This window comes from Lactuca serriola, chromosome 7 (genome assembly GCF_051521515.1).
Source record: "Lactuca serriola cultivar US96UC23 chromosome 7, Lser_US96UC23_V15, whole genome shotgun sequence".
Classification (NCBI taxonomy): Eukaryota; Viridiplantae; Streptophyta; class Magnoliopsida; order Asterales; family Asteraceae; genus Lactuca; species Lactuca serriola.
This window is the reverse complement of record NC_136414.1, coordinates 47,299,590-47,316,808: the sequence shown is the minus strand read 5'-3', so window position 1 is coordinate 47,316,808 and position 17,219 is coordinate 47,299,590.

The following is a 17,219-nucleotide window of genomic DNA, read 5'->3' as shown; positions in this document are numbered from 1 at the left end:
TCTTTATATCTTGGAATCCAACATGTTACTTCTTTGATTCCCACCAAAAAGAACACCCCATCTATCTCGGCATTAGTAATAGTAATCAAATAATGAGACAAAATAAAAGTCGTGTGCTATAAATACTCTCTCCAATATCATCATCAATGTAAACAACCATCCCCTAATTGTCGAAAATATTTTGAAAGGATGTTTTGCTCCATGCCTTCAATATTGTATACAACCAAAACTCCTTCAATATTAAACCCAAAGTAATATTTCATGGACCATAAAATCTTGTGGTCGTTTGGACATTCATAAATTCTATCATTAGACAATGTCCCCCCAGGTATCTTAATGCACCGTCAACCTTGTCTTCAGTTTTAGAATCATTGGTTCGTTTCATCATATTCACATATGACAGTGGTTGTGGCTTATGAGAAGCAACCTTACCATGACGAGCCAATAAATCAATTTTGTTTATAAGATTTAACTTTTTGCCTATGATTTACTGTCTCATGTCTATCAAACTGAGCAACTAATACAAATATCTTATAAATCCTAATCCATGAATTACTCGATTACTATTAATTAACCAATGCATACCGTTAACCCTATCGTATCAAACAAATATGAAATTTATTCCCATATTGTATTTTTTACATGCAATAAACACATCATGAACCTATCCAAAGTCTAAACATTCTCCCCAAAGATACCTAGTAGTCATAGTTAATGAGAAATTTGTAATAGTAAGACTTGGAAACCCTGTCTACCTTTGATGAAGAAGAATAGTATGTTCCCTTATTTGTCGAATTTATTTTCTCCATAGTTGGCCACTCTTGATTAGGCGTCCTGCCAAAACCTAATAAAAGTACAATTACTATTTCTAGAAAACTCTAATAATCCCCTACGGGAAAAAAAGCCTTTAATGACAAACAATTTCAGTCGTTAAATCTCCTTATCTCCTCTCCCTACCTAATAAAAGAGTAACACATTTGCCACGTGTCAATCAATTAGAGCCTCACATTAATTATTTGCCACTTGTCATTCTAAGGTTTTTCCTCATTAATTAAATTTCCACTAATTCACTCCTCCATTTTACACATATCAAACACCTCAACAAAAAATTTATTTGTAATATCTATTGCCTAATTTATTAAATTATTAATTTTTTTTTTATCATTGCTCAATAATCACCTTATAATTTAATTAAATTTATTTTTACCTTTCTAATCCGTGGTGCCCACGGGTTATAAACTATATATATATATATATATATATATATATATATATATATATATATATATATATATATATATATATATATATATAGGAGGGTTCAATTGAGAAAAAAAAAAGGTTGAGAATGGGGGAATCATTCTCAGCCACTCATTTATTTTTGCCGCAAAAGCCTTCGTGTACCAGCAGAAATGGGAAAGGAATAGACATGTGTTTTCCAACAAAACATGTTTCCTTAAACTATGCTAATCATTACCTTAATATATACAAAAACATAGTTTTTTCGTTTTTTTTTTAATTTTTAAGAAGCTATTTTTACCGAAAAATGATTTTAAATATACCAAAATTCATGATTTTTTATTCTCTTAAAATAGACATCCATATTGATATAGTTTTAAGATAAAATAATTTTTTTTATATTTTCAGCTATCGTTACTCATAAGTGAATAAAAAATGAATCAGGTTTTTACTACAGTACATTCGTTATTCAATTATGAATAAAAACTATGATTAATTATTTTTTTTTACCATTTAAGTATCATTAATATACGAATATAACATATAATAAACATAGTATATTCATATTTGAATATTAGACGACGCATTCACTTATGAATATTACATAGTATATTCACTTATGAATATTAGATAATATTTTCATATCTAAAAATTACATAGTATTATACGGTATATCACATGTGAATATTACATAGTATATTCATTTGTGAATATTAGATGATATATTCACTTATGAATATTACACATTATATTCATATATGAATATTACACAGTATATTCACATATGAATATTACAAGGTATTTTCACAAATATATATAATTTTTATATGTTATTCACATATGAATAACATACAGACTTGCATATTTGTTTTTTTTGTTTTAATAATCATATATTGAGAAAACATATTCATATATGAATATAACGTGCTAATTTAGTTCATGCATTTCATCAAACAGTTGGAGTGCATACAATTTAGCTTTTTTTAAAAATGTTATAAACATGATATTTTAACTATTTAAATCTACAAAAGAGTAGATTGATAGAGAATTATATGAAATTTTTCAAAAAAAAAAAAACAATTTGATATTTTTCTAACCTCAGCTTTCAAGTTTTATTTGATAATCGATGTTGAATGAATGATATGAAGTGGATTTTTGTTGATTATCGATGATGTTGATCTAATAACGCTAGGAGTATAATTAATCATAGATGTTGAAGATCTGATCGTATTCAAACACAATTGAAGGTTGAATTAAAAGAACCAAAAACGAATTTTTATTGTTAACTGTTGAATCGTGTTGATTATTGACGAAGATCAATGATTGATTAGCACTGGATGATGTTGATGATGGTTTAATTGAAGAAATCTGGATGATTGTTGAAAGTTGGAGAAGAAATTTGGATGATGAACGATGAATGGGTTTGAACTACAGATACGTATTTGAGATTGAAGGTTGTTCTCATATTTACAAGTTTGCCACCGTGTCTTTTTATGCTTGAATAAAATGAGTGGCTGAGAATGATTCCCCCATTCTCAACCTTTTTATTTTCTCAATTGAACTCACCTCTCTCTCTCTCTCTCTATATATATATATATATATATATATATATATATATATATATATATATATATATATATATATATATATAGGTTTAGGTGTTTAAACTAATTATTGTGTTATTGTATGCATGAATATGGGCCAATCAAAATTAAATAAAAAAATTAAATAATTAAATAAATAAATAAGGGTAATAAAGTAATTTTATAAATAACTTCTACAAATACTTCCTATAATTATGATAGTTATTTTGACTTTGACCTAATTTCTTCTCATTCTTATATACACGACCGTTCACTATCAAAAACCCTATTCCACCATAAAAAAAACTTCCATCGACGTACACCACCTCCATTTACAACAACGCCTCACCACTTCCACCGACCCCCATCAATAATTGAAATCGGTTTCTGAATCTGAATGTACCCATTCTTCTTCAACCGCTCATTAGATCGAGCTAAGGGATCAATCGATCGATGGGGAAAATCAACGGGATCTTCATCGACAAATAAGCAGAAGTAGCTCGCGAGGTAAGGTGGCATCAATCTTCGATGATCTGCCTCAGGCCTTCTTAATCTCATCTGCCCTAGGCCTTCTTGATCTCATCTCTAGCAACCACATAATAAGGAGGGTGAAGTAGTTGCGGTCAAGGGATGTTTCGGCGGTGGCTGGAGATTATGAACGAGGGTAGGAATCGATCTTTGGCGAGCTCCTCATTATTACATTGTTCGTCATCGGCGGTCCAATCAAGGGGAAGAAGAATGGATTGAAGGCAGATCGGATGGGGTTGCACGTGTTTGGACTGCACATAAAATTTGATAGCTGAGACCCAAGAACTTGAGGGATATGCTTCTCTACTTTCGCATTACAATGGTAGCAGGTATCTTTCCAGTTTTGCCCTTTGTATCAAAAATATAAGATTTAATAGATAGTATCATCAAAGTTTTGCTACTAAATCATATCTTGATTTTGTTTTTGTTAGGAAGCGAGTTGGAGGGTTGAAATTGGAGGAATTACCTGGTCTAGAAGCTTTGCAGGTTCCAGGTACCATCAATATTAGGGCCACACCACATGAAAATATTTTTTTTTATTGTTATTTGAGCAGTCTATGATATTCAATTGGGTAATTAGGGTTATTAATTATTGGGGGATTCAAAGTTGTCTTTGTCTATTCGAGTAGCTTATCATTTTCTTCATCTCATTAACTACAATAATACTCTTTGGATTCATCTTTGAGATAGATATATATCATTCTTTTAACAATAGCATCTTTGAGATTTGCTTGCAAATGCAATAATCTTGGAATAACTGTTCTTTAAAAGATTTGGGAAAAAAGTTTTTAATTCAAATGTGATGATCAGGTACCAAAGATGGACAGACAATTGTTGTCTGTAAGGGTGACAATGGTGTTGCATATGCATGGAATAGGCATAATCAAACATGGGATAATGTGTTATTCTAAATGATGTTTAATGCACTAAATGATTTGGATTCTAATCATCAATCAGGTGTGAGTTCTCATTAATTTGCATTTTCTTTTTCCTATTTCAGATAGGGGAAGTAATTGATGGGCCTAATGATGCAATGGCATGAAGCGCCCAGTTCTTGAAGGAGTACAATATGATTATGGTCAGCCTTTTGACTTTTGACTATTTTTTTTTGTATTCTTTTGTACTGATACCACAAAAACTTGTAAATATGTGTTTGATGTGGATATTGGAGATGGTGAACCTATTCGCAAATTGTCATATTCTGTTGATGCACATAATTCCGATTCTGTTGGAATGGAATCATGAATTCCAATTCTGTTGGAATGGAATCATGAATTCGAATTCTGTTGGAATCTAAACTACAATCTGGTTTTGTTTTGACAGAAGTTGATGCTTGAAGAACGAACCGCAAATTTGAAAGTGATTCTAAGCATTCTCACAACATATTATTCTTACATGATTTGATTCATGGTAGTTATTTTCGTTAAATGTCTAATTTCATGGATGATCAAGGAAAGAGTTATTCTTTTGATAGAATAATCTACAATAGAATGTTAGGAGTATATGTAATAATATATTCTGCTAGAATATTCAGGTCGAATAATATACAAATTTTTATTTGTTATTAGTGAGTATTTCATTGTCATAGACTATTATATAAAGTTTTTACTTTTTTAAGAATGTAATGAAAATTTTGAAGTTGTATCCAAAAATGTGTTATTAGTCGGTGTTGGCATTCTTATAGAATATCATTCTTATAGAAATATTTATCATGAAATTCGTAGAGAATATGATTCTAACAGAATAAAATCGGGTTTAATTAAAAAAAATTACGTTATAATTAAGACAAAATTGCAAAAATGGTCCCTGTGGTATGCATTTTTTTGGGGTTTTAGTCCAAACCCCGACTTTTTTTGATTCGTGGTCCTTTTGGCCATGTTTGTACGTAAATTTGGTCCCTCGTAAAATTGAAATGACTATAATGCCCTTCTGATATATTTTTTTATGTTTTTTCTATTTAATTTAAATAAAAAAGGAATTAAATAATTAATTTGGGCCCACTTATCTCTCTCTCTCTCTCTCTCTCTCTCTCTCGTAAAATCAAGAACAGATGGAAACACACCCATCACTAATCTCCCCTTCTTTGCTCACCTGTTCATCTTCTCTGATTTCCAGTAGGAACACACCCAAATCGCCGATGTTACTACACCCAAATCTCGATTTCCGGTGGTACTACAAACAGAATGAAAGCTTCATCCAGAAAAGGTTGATGTTGATTATGAGATAGTACTGTGATCTTAGGAAGATTGGTCTCAAGAACCCTAAATCTAATCTGAACCCCAGATGATGGTTTTGATCGGTGAGATTTGTTCTGGATTGGTGGAATGTGATGGATGGGGTAAGTTAACCCGAGAAGAGGGTTCAGGTCTTGTATGGTGTTGTTATGAGTTCAAAGTACTCTTCTAGAAATTCCCTAAATCCAAATCATGATGATCTTGTTTAGTTGGTGGTGGATCAAAATTCAGAAAGGGGAGGCGCATTCATTTTCATCAGATTGAGAAAAGAACTGACGAAGCAGCAAGAGAGGTTGTCTAGTGGTGGATCAAAAATCGCGAGGAGGGAGAAGGGGGTCCATCTAGATCGGAAACCCTTTGTGGGTTTACTCTTCATCAACGGCGGCAACTGTGGTGGTCACTGTCATCTGCGGTGGCGAGGGAGATAGACTGTTCTTTCTTTTCTGATCCAACAATTATGCAAGGAAATAGGTGTTCTGGGTTGTGTTTTCTCGACAATCCTGGTGCGTTAGGTGGCTCCAGGTAACAGAGGAAGAAGAGGGGAACGAGGGCTCTTTTCCCTTTCGATCTCGCCGGAATTTGCAACCACTCTGGTGGTTTCTTTCGCAGTCAACCAGAGAGAGAGAGAGAGAGAGAGAGAGATATCCTTTATTATTTAATTGTTAAAATATATAAATAAATATTAAATTTAAAAATAAAATGAAAGAAAAATGAAAAATAAATACCCCAAGGGTATTATGGTCATTTCAATTTTCGGAGGGACCATTTTCACATACAAACCACTCCAAAAGGACCACGAATCAAAAAAAGTCACTGTTTGGACTTGTTTCCTGAAAAAATGCAAACCACAGGGACTATTTTTGCAGTTTTATCTATAATTAAAATTAAAGTAATTAAAAAAATAGAATTTTAAAATCAAGAGAGTTAATTATCCCAAAAAATATGGAATTTTCCTTTTTTAAAATTTATCTCAATTGTCTAAAATACCCTTAAAATGAAATTAGATGGTATTTTTCAATTATCTTTAATTTAATAATATATATTAATCACTTTCTTAAATTAAGTAAAATGATTGGCCCACATTTATGTATACAATAACACAATAATTAGTTTAAATAGAATAACATAAGCCTATATATATATATATATATATATATATATATATATATATATATATATATATATATATATATATATATATATATGAGACATGCATATGTATGTGAATGAAAGCCAATCATAAATGAAAGATGACAAAAATTTGTATGTCATAAATATACAATACACATTTTTGACAGATAATAATGACATACACTTATAATTGACCCATTTTTAAGTTATAATTTTTTGTCATTTTAAAAAATTCTTGACAAACATTATGTATATCATGATTTTTCATAAATTTGGAAACATATTTGTATGTCCTGATTTTATATTTACAAAATAAACATTAAAACTTAATATACAAAATAGTTATGATTTTACGTTTACAAAATAAAACTTCATATACAAAATAACCATAAGTTTAGCATTAGATGTAACCATTCTATAATTCAATCTACAATTCATGCAATAGCCAGACGTTTAACATTAGGGGTAAGAGAAGACCGTCGCTTGCTCGCTTTAAACATACTACCCATAATTATAATGATCCCTCCTCCTTTCCACTTCACTCTTATATTAAGAAGTCAATCAATTGCTTGCCAATAAAAGGCTACAATAGTTAAAGCTACGTACTGTCAACTTAAACAACTATCCATGACAATAATTGGTCTAGTTCTTGAGCAAAAGGTAAATAATAGCGTGAGTTTGGCAAGGATATGTAGTCGTTCTCTACATCAACATTATTCATCTCCTAAAAACATTCATTTATATAACATTAACTAATGAAAATATAATAATTGTATTGCAAGGGAAATAAAGTGGACTAAAACTAACCATACATAATAATCCAAATGTATATTTTCTAATATATGGGTTGACCTGATATGATAATGGATCAAAAAGGAGAAGAAAAGAACCAAGTATGTAGCAACTTGATGAATAGGGAAGTCAAGAAAACCAAACATATGACAAGTTTTGGAGCGAATAAGTCTCATAACTAGAAGATTATAAGTTTATACAAAGTTTTGACTAACAACAAAATAACATCAATAAACTTAAATGCAACAAAAAATCCATTAAGTAAAGAATTCTATGTGAAACAAGTTCGGGATCTCAAAACAAGTTGAACAATATGGAGAGACTAACAACTTTCACTGTTAATGGAAAACAAATCACATACATACGTCCTTTCTTCCTCAAAAAAGTTTTGTCTCAAACAAAATCTTTTATTAGTAACTAATTCCTACCAAATAGATTCGACAAATGTATAATACCGTATACATAAGTTAAAAATACCATTTAAACAAATAGATGTTAGGGTTTAAAAGAACATTTACCTAATTTCTACCAGAGAACTTCAGTAGCAATACAAATTTCACAAGAATATGTCAACATGTGCTTCTTCTTCCCGTAGATATCTAGAACGTCTCAAAAACACAAAATATAGCCAATTACAAAATCAATTGTTACGAATTAATTCAAGTGTAAAGTAGAGGGAAAGTAAGAAAACCTAGAAGCTGAAAACAAGCAAAGGGGACGATGAACATGGACAATTGTAAAATGAGAGAAATTAGAGAGACTAGACTAGACTTCAAAGCCTTGGGAGAAGTCAATGTTAGCAAGACGGCTATGGCTGCCTCGATAGCAACAACATAAGTCAAAATCACCCACTACAACCCCATTTTTGTAATTGTGCGGAGAAAGTAACGATGTGAAGGAAAAGGTGGAGTTAGAGGTGGAGGCGACGGAGAAAGTAATGGTGCAGCAGAATTGCAAATAACATATAATCTAATGATGTTTCTGTATTACCTGTGACATTGATTAAAAACTTGAAACCCTATGTTGGAGTGGTGGAGGCGTGAAAGAGAGAACTAGAAACTTAAGATGCAAAAACCTAAATAGCTGTGAGAGGAAGAATACGTGAAAGATAGTAATTTGTGAAACGATATGGGAAAAGCGCCATAATTACGAGTAGAGGACGAGCTTTTATTTCAATACGACATCCAAAATGTAACATCCAAAATTTAAGACCAAAAATTTCGTTTTTTAGTTTAACAATTCATAAAACTAATAGTATAAAAACATCCCATGTCAAACCAAAGTGTCAATAATCAAAACATGTTATCATAAAACAATATCAGAATGTAATCCCAAAGATCTCATGTCCGGAAAACATAGTGTGATGCGCTGCGATCGCCTGCTCCTTTCCTTTGATAACAAAGTACCTGAAACCAAAACTGAAAACCGTAAGCACGAAGCTTAGTGAGCTCCCCCATCATACCACATACCATACAAATAACATACTATCACGCATATCTAGGTACCCGACCTACCCCTTCGATCTCTTTCAACTGGTAACCGCCTAGCATATCTGGGTGCTGACCTACCCCTTCGATCTCTTTCAACCGGTAACCGGGAGCTAACTTCCCCTTCGGTATCTTTCAACCGGTAACCGGGGACTATTTCACCCCTACCACTACCACATAATAACATAATATAAACATACTGCTAGGCATGCATCGATTCTAACGACCCCTTAGGTATCTTTCAACCGGTAATTGGGGACTATTTCACCCTACTACTACTAACATGTATCACACAACATCCTAGCACACAATCATAACAGATAATGGCATACCAAATAATTATCACAATGATAATCATCTAACAAAAAACTCCTACCAGTGGGTCGGCATTGTGGCCTTACACCCACCTCTATTGGAAGGTAACTCACCTCACACTGCTGAAGTCCCGTAGACAAAACTCTAGCTGCTGGATGACAGGTTCTCGAACTGTCAATCATCAAAATAACACCTAATCAGCAATTGGGTTCCAACATATACCCATAAGTCCATGCTTGGGGTAAAAGACTGCTTTACCCCTATCTTAGCTTGATTCAAGCTTAAGGCCCAATCCAAAGAACCAACAGTCAACTATGAGTCAAAGCCCAACATATGGCCTAATTTTCCAAATTGGGCCCAAACCTTTACATGGTCTTATTCTAAGGCCCAACCAATTAGTCCAGTCCAAACATTTGGCATTTCTAGTTGCCCAATATCTCATAATCATAAAGGCCCAATTATGGCCCAATTTTCCAAATTGGGCCCAAACCCCTCACATGGGTCATACCCTAAAGCCCATTAAATTATTCTAGTCCATATGATTGTTCTTGGATAGCCCATCAATAGCCTAATCACCAAAGCCCAATAGAAAGGCCCAAGTAAGATTAGGGTTTCACATAAAATAACAATTAGGGTTAAGTGTTTCTCACCTAACCCATTACGGACTTAATCCATTAAGTCCATCACTCTACTAGATAAATCATATGGTGTGATTGGTTGTAATTCATAATTCCCTTCCAATGGCCCAAATGTGGGTCCCGATAAGTCCAAGGCCCATATATCAAAAATTAGGGTTTTCTAAACCCTAATTAGGGTTTCCTACCCATCACAACCCCATTAGGCCCAAAAGCTAAGTCCTTAGATCACTTAGGGCTTCATTAGGCCCATTAGGGTTTCATTAGTCGGACACCACCCACTACCAGCTGGTGTAGTAATGGTCAACAGCGACTCACGGCGGCAGCCACCACCTCGCGGCGGTGGTTAGGGCTCTAACCCAATCGAGTCCAAGCACTCCAAAAGCAATCCAATCACAAACTAAGCATATTGCCACCCAACACGGCGGCTGGTGGTGCTTGTGTGTGACATCCCCAATTTCACGGCCAGAAAAGACCGATTTTTTTGTTTATGTTTTGCTTTAAAATCAGAGTACTTCTTTTATTAAAAGTGTTGCGAAATTTGTTCTCAGAAAACATGATAAGTACTTTATCAAAGCATTTCCAAAGAAATGCATTTTATTCGTTTTAAAATATTTGGGATGTCATGGTTAATACAGACACATAAGCACAAACAGAACTTACATTCATTTACACTAATGATTTACATCTCCTTTAATCTCTCAGTGAAATATGTCTTCGCATTGAAACCTGTGATACAAAGAAACTGAATGGGTTAGGCTTGGGAGCCTGGTGAGCACATGGGGTTTTCAACCCGTAATAATACAATTATTGTATTCAATCATCCAACAATCAACCCAATTACCCATCCCCATTATCTCCTTCATTTCTTAAGGATTTACCCTAAGAATCAACTATCCTTCATCCATTCATTCTTAATGATTGACCTAAGGAATTTATCCAAAGTCCATGGCTACCAAGGTTCATACAACAGGCACTACGTCACATAGTCGTCAGGGTTTGTACAATAGACACTACGTCACATAGTCGCCAGGGTTTATACTATAGGCACTACGTCTTATAGTCACCAGGGTTTATACTATAGGTACTACGTCTCATAGTCGCAAGGGTTCACTCATAACATCTTTCATCTACCCATGTTTTACCCAACATTTATCTTGTAGATAAAAAATACACATACAATTTTAATCATTTAAAACCTGTATAAAACATCAAATCCATACCCATCTCAAATAAACAAACAATATATAACACATAGCATGTATTTCATAGCAAACACTTCATATTTATGTGTTATAAGAAAGTAACTACACACTCACTTGATTAGACAATGCTCGGAAAACTCTACGGCTTGTAAAGTAGTATTCTTTGATGAAACCGGGGTATCTTCACACACCGGGCTTCTCGCGGGAAGAGCTTCAGATTGAAACTCTTTTCTTTTCGGGATCTTCGAAGCGTCGGGACTCGTTTTGGGTATCGGGGGTGGTACCGGAGCTTCGGGGGGTTAAAAGAAGGCTTAAAGATGAGTAAAGTATGAGAGAGGTTGAGAAATTAGCAACCAAAACCGGTTGCCTTCGGTTTCTATTTATAGGGCTGAAAATTCAGTTTTCACATCGTGACCTTGGACGTCATCAGGTGCATAGTCGCGATGTTCAGTCTGTTAGGCTCCAGAAGACGTCAACACTGAGTTCACGTTGTGAACCCCTTTTTCACGTTGTGAACTCTGACATAGTGTTGGGGTTCGCGCCCCGAACTTCAGAAATTCATAACTTTCGCATACGAGCTCCATTTTCGACGTTCTTTATATCCACGCTTAGGTGAGATTATGCTCTACACCTCTCGTTTAGACTCCGTTAGCTAACTTTGACTTTAATTTTTATTATATTTATTTTTAGTAGGTCGGGACAGGAAAACTCCGTTATAAACTCATAACTTCTTCATTTGACGTCCGTTTTCGTCTGCCTTTTTACCGTTGAACTACTATTGACGAGATCTTCGATTCTCATTTAGATTTTTTCTGCTAGAAATCCCTCGATATCATAATCGAACTTTGGGCTGTATACTACTAAGCTGAAATTTAGAAAAATCATAACTTCCTGATACGAAGTTAGATTTAGACGTTCTTTTTATGCAAGCTTTCGGTTTAACGTATTCTATGACTTTTGTTTAGATCACTAAGGCCAAATATCGCTCTATCGTAAATTCACTATTTACGTCGCACTGTGTCGTGCCGGTTCTGTCGCGAAACTTCGACAGGTCGTAACTTCTTCATTATAACTCGGATTTCAACGTTCTTTATATGTACAGAAACCTTGTGACATATACTACAAGTTGGTTAAGATTGTTTATTCTAAACACTCTTCTATCAAAAAGTCATTTTTAACGCTTATCGTCTTTAAATTAACTAGCCCGGATCTACGGGCGTTACATTATGAGTTTCTTTCCATTATTCCTTTACTGATTACATCATACAATGCAAAATCTCTAATAACACACACACACACACTAAGATAAGCACACACACATCCACCTTGTGGCGGCAGGCGGCGGTAGAGAGTGGCAGCCACCACTTCACGATGGTGGCGGTGGGGTCTTTCTTCGGATCTCCTGCCAAGAAATGCTCCTGTAGCCTCATAACATCTCAACACATGAACACAAACACCACAACACGTCTACAACCACCTTTCACGGTGGCTAGTGGCGGCAGAAAAGCATTCCCGGCGACAGCCACCATAGTTGGTTGCCATGGTGGTCTTCTTGTGTTTTCCAACCAACATTTCACCCACACACGGATTGTACTCGAAAATATGGACGTAACCACCCCCTGGTGGTGCGCGGTGACGGCAGCAGCAACACTAGCGGCCACAAGGTGGCTAAAGGTGGTAATAATGGTGTCATCAGGAAAAGATATGTTGTTGTGGCAGCAGTGGCAACTAATAGCAGCAGAAAATGGCGGAATCACGGAGAGGCGGCAGTGAACGTTGGCCACAGTTGTGCCTACAACTGGTGGAAACAACACGAACGGTGACATACCCGACTGAACAACGTCATGAGGTTGGTCCTCGACCCTAGGGGTGTTCGTTTGGATGGATCGGTCCGATCCCATCCAATTAAGTAAATCCAAATTGATTTCGGTTTTCAAAATATGGATCTAAATAGTCCACACTAAATTCAATTCCGATCTGATCCGATCTAATTACAATTCGGTTGGATCGGTTTTTATAATTCGGTTTTCAAAAACTATAACATTTTAAAAGGACATAGAATTTATAATATCATCTAATTTTACAGAAGAAGGAAAAACAAATTATTTACTTGTGATTTAAAATTTATAAACAACCACTAAGAAGACATATTATAGTTTATTATTTAATAAATAAAAAAAACTTTTGACATAAAGTACATATTAATGTCTTTTATTAGGTAAAACCTTTTGAACTTATTTAAAAAAAATTATAAAATTAATAAATAATTATAGATATATTGAAATTAAATACATAACAAATTGTTATTCGGTTTTTTGGACTATTCGGTTCTTATTTTATAAACAAAAACCAATCTGAAATCCAAAATAATAATTCGGTTTTTTTGAAAACCAATCCAAAAATCCGAATATCCGAACCAAATAGTCCAATTGGACAATTCGGTTTTATCCAAATAGTGAACATCACTACTCGACCTCCACAACGTCGGAGCAACAACAGAGGTCTTCAACTTGGTGGCTCCCAACTTCGTCGTCGATTGCAAATGATGGTGGCAATAGAGCAGCGACAGAGGAAGTGAGAGGTGAAGGTGGCGGCTGGACATATTATTAGGGCTAGGGTTTGGACCGAGGGTGACTGGTTTATATACCCCGATCCTCATAACTTGTTTCCATAACAACAAAAATGGTCCCTCCTTCCCCTCATTTCTTTCAAATTTAATCCAATATTTACCATTTAAACCCTCATCATTAAAATCCATTACAAATTTGGTACAAAATTTACCAATTACACCCCTGCTTCCATAATTCCTCTCAAATTCGATCCCTAATTTACCAAACAACCCCTTAGCCTCCAAAATCTATTCAAATGAAGTCCCGTAAATTACCATTTAGTCCTTGCCTTCAACAATACTTACAAATTATGTCCGTATTTTACACTTTTCACCCTCAAACTCTCAATTATGACTTTTATCTCCTCGAAACTAACACCTTGCTATATAATGATTGATTTTAGGGCTACTATTCGTTCATTACCTTGTCTATTTATTTATTTAATAACTAGGGTGTTACACAAAATTAAAAAGTGTATGTTGTTTTCTTTCTAATTTCATTTTATGACATTACCAACATTTATGTATGTTATAAGGTTTGACTTTTTACAAAAGATGACATTATTTTACGACATGCATAAATGTCAGTCTTGAATCTCCAAAATTTTACAAAAGATGACATAACTTTTATGATAGTAGTGATCATATTAATCTCACCATAATATTTGAGTATTTTTTATAGCGGTTGCCGGAGATAAGTCGACAATATTATTGCAACTAATTCGACTGACCCCATCACAATTTTAATCCTAATCAAGCTATCATCATGACTTTATCCTAGTTTTAAGAAAATAGTATGATGTATCAACTTGTTAACTTGCTATCACTTAACCTATGATTTCTTACATTTTTCATGAACTCATAAATATCCAAATAAATAACTAATTGATTGGCATAAAAGTAGGTTGAGGAGTTGTCACTCTACCACCAATCGCCCTTTTACTCCCATAATCTGTGATACCAAATCCCAATATCCCACTCCAAATCTCATAAACTCATATTACTTTAATAATTTCATTCAGTGTAATTATTGACCTCTTAAAAGTAAAATAAAAAAAAATTAATAGTGCAATTCCTTAATACGATCATACTACTATACTAGTGCATATTACTTTAATAATTTCATTCAATGTAATAATTGAATGATATTTTCTTTTTCAAATTTTAGAAATTTTTATAAAATACATAATATTTTAGCTTTTTTATCGTTAAACTATTTTAGAAATTTTATAAGATACATAATATTTTAGATTTTTTTAGCGATTAAACTATGATTCTTAATTTTTTAAAGACAAAAACTTGCAATTGTTAATATATTTTGGGTTTAGCCGGTAAGAAATCATCAATCGTCTATTATTTTCTCTTAAAATAATACAATGGTGATTTTACAAATATTATTAAATTTTATAGAGTTAAAAAAAAATTATAATTTAATTATATTATTATCTTACTGTAATCTTAAGGAAATATAATCTTATTATAATCTTCCCATATTCTTTATATTTAGTCTAGATATTTCGGACCAAGTCATAAAATATTATCTTACTATAATATTATTATAATGTCTTAATTTTTATTTTTATTTTTAAATAATAAATATATAAAATCATGTTCGCTAGTATTTAATTATAAAAAAAAACATTTGTAAAAGAATACAATCGTGACATCATCACATTATTACTTTTTAAACATAAACTCAAAGTTTACTAAAAATGTTTCATAGCCCAAAATGCCGAAGTCTCAATCTAGGTTACATAATGATACATGTCATAATCGAATTAACTTAAAACCATAAAAGTATTTAAATAAACATGTGAGAGCTCGTACCAGCCTAGTCGTGTCCTTTACATGGAAAATATTAATAAACAACAAGTAAGTGAAACGCTTAATGAGCATACACAATATTCATCCATTATATCAATCATATGCACACACATAGAATATAACACATATCACTTAATAACATAATCACATAATTACATAACGTTTGTACCAACTTTTACCCGACAACAAACTAGCTTCCCTCATGGACTTCCCAGATATCGTAATATAAGAACTCATTAGTTTCATTCGAGAGGCTTCGTTACCAGCTAGAACAACTAGATTTCCTCTGAGAGGGTTCATGGTTGTCCAATCCTTGATCACTTCCCTCCAAGAGACTTGCATCAAGAACTATAACCTTTATCAGATAGTCGACATAATAATAGAGTTAGTTTAACTCACCTAAAGCAACAAAACTAAAATAAAACTACAAAAGTGGCTAAAAAGGATTCCTAACTCTCTAAACACCTACAACCATATTAATAATCCTTACCTAGCTGATACTTCATGTATTACTTTAATACTTCATAAAATACTTTTTATTTACTTTTATTATCGTTATAGCAATTGGTTTGTAGATCGATTTATCCTTCTTAACCCCATGCCCATGAAAGGTTAATATTTATTATTAAAGATCATTCTATCAACTTTTCGAGGATATAAAATACATGCTCTAACTATTTTTCTATCATTTTCTATTGATTTTACAAGTTGACTATAAAAATCGTCAATTTTTCTAGACCAGTCTGTGAAATTGGTCACTAACACCCTAGAAGTAATAAAGATCATTCGATGCAAACATTATATATTAAAATAGACTCCTTTATCTAAACTCATTCTCTGACTTAATGCCAACTGAATCTTTATAATAGAATTACTTACATATTTTAGAAGGTGGCTATTTTAAACAACCATCTTCCTAGACTAATTTGTAATAATGCAAATTCCATCCAACTTGGGAATGCAATAAGACTAAGATCTTGCGAGGGAATAAGCTAGAAATCTACACCTTTCCAGGGAATAACATTTATGAAATTTAGAGTTCCCTATATATAGTTACGAAATTTACAAAATAACCCAAGTTATAATGGATTTTTCTAGACCATTCTACAGTCATTGCAAAAGTTGTACATTTGTGTTTGGAATCAGATCAAGTCCATGGCATGGATGAAAATAGACATACATACCTTTCCAGGGATATATGTTTCATACAATCTGGACAATACAATGATTTTATATGATTTTTCAAAGTAAGGGACAATTTTAGAATTTTGCAAAACTAACAAGATTAAGTCTACTTTTTGTCCCACTCATTAAGAACTTAACTATAAAGCCTATAATCATTAAATCATGTGAAATAAAAGATACAACCAAATTTTTTCTGATGTATAAGAGAACATCGTAATGTGTCAAGAGTATTGACTTAATATCAACATAACAACATACTTTTCCAAACATCAAACTAGAAGGAACCATAGGGTTTTACTTTTAATATAAAACCCTAAAGCATTTAATCTATTGATACAAGGGTTGAAAGAGATCCTTAACTCGGCCATCATGGATTGGTGGTGACTTGGTTTTCAAATGGGTGGTCTTATGGTGGTTAGAAACCCCATAACAATCTATATTACCAAAAAGGAA